Raw genomic sequence first — 1,723 nt, forward strand, 5'->3', positions numbered from 1 at the left:
AAAAAAAAAAAAAAAAAAAGAGAGAGAGAGAGAGACAGAGAGCTGAGAAACACAGTAAGTCCACACTACCACCCCTGGTCACCACCTCCACGGCCCCCGTCCTGTACTGCCACCCTGCACCTGGGCCACTGCAGTCGGTCCTCGCTGGCCTCTCAGCTTCCACCCCTCTCTCCACCTCACCCACCGCTTCACACACGCACTCCAGTCTCTGCATGCAGCTACAGTCGCCCCACATCCACGTTGCTCCTCTGCTCAGAATCCTCCACGGCTCCCACCTCAAGTAAAACCCGAAGACCCTACAAGGCCCTCCGACATGAGCACCTCACTTCCACCTCCTGCCCCTCACTCACTCTTCTCCAGCTTCACTGGCCTTTCTGCTGCTCTGCAGACACGCAAGGAACAGCCCTGCCCCAGGGCCTTTACGCTTGCTGTTCTTGCTGGCCGGAACGTTCCTTCCACCGACAGCCTCAAGGCTTGCTCTCCTTACCTGCTTCAGGCCTTTGCTCAAGTGTCCCGTCCTCCTAAGGCCTTCCTTGACCACGCCCAGCATGCTTCTCCCTCTTTGCAGCACTATTTTCACTGTAAGCAGAATTTACCAGCCCCTGGCCTTTATGCTTTTCCTTCTTTTTGTTTATTGCCTCCCCAGCTGGATAAGTTGCATGAAGGAGGAATTTGTGTCAGTTTTGTTTGCAGCTTCCTGGCATATAGTAAATGCTCAATAAATATTGGTTCAGCGAATGAAGTACAAATGAAAAAAGAAGTGAGTGAAGTGGTCCTGATGGAGGGCGACAGGGAGTGGTGGGGACTGGGGCAAATTGGGAGCCCTTGCCCCATGTGGAAAGAGCAACGACTACTTGACTGCAGCCTGAAGTTTCCACGAGGTAATGTGGACTCAGGGCAGCCAGAGAGCCTGTTTTAAAGGAAGCCAGAAACTCCTGCCTCTATGTGAAATGTCTTGATTTTGAAACTACTGCTGATCAAAAATCCACATCTTCCATGTTCTTAGGTGAGACTGCTGTTTGAGGCCTCCAACCTGGGTCAAAATGCTTAGAGGACCAGGCGTGGTGGCTCACGCCTGTAATCCCAGCACTCTGGGAGGCCTAGGCAGGCAGACCATGAGGTCAGGAGATCGAGACTATCCTGGCTAACACGGTGAAACCCCATCTCTACTAAAAATACAAAAAATTAGCCAGGCGTGGTGGCACGCGCCTGTAGTCCCAGCTACTTGGGAGGCTGAGACAGGAGAAACGCTTCAACCAAGGAGGTGGAGGTTGTGGTGAGCCAAGATTTTGCCACTGCACTCCAGCCTGGGCAACAGAGAGACTCCATCTAAAAAAAACAAAAAAAAAAACACAAAAAACCAAATGCTTAGAGTTGGGTTTCATGGAATTCGGATATCTGGGAAAGCTGACCAGAGTTACAAGAGGGGGTATCTTGGCTGGCAGCTGTGGCTCACGCCTATAATCCTAGCACTTTGGGAGGCCAAGGCAGGTGGATCATAAGGTCAGGAGTTTGAGACCAGCCTGGCCAACATGATGAAACCAGTCACTACTAAGGATACAAAAATTAGCTGGGCGTGGTGGTGCACACCTGTAACCCCAGCTACTCGGGAGGCTGAGGCAGCAGAATTGCTTGAACCTGGGAAGCAGAGGTTGCAGTGAGCCGAGATTGCACTGAGCACCACCGCATTCCAGCCTGGGCGACAGGGTGAGACTCCATCTCA

The sequence above is a fragment of the Cebus imitator genome, unplaced genomic scaffold (genome assembly GCF_001604975.1).
Source record: "Cebus imitator isolate Cc_AM_T3 unplaced genomic scaffold, Cebus_imitator-1.0 Scaffold62, whole genome shotgun sequence".
NCBI classification, from domain to species: Eukaryota; Metazoa; Chordata; class Mammalia; order Primates; family Cebidae; genus Cebus; species Cebus imitator.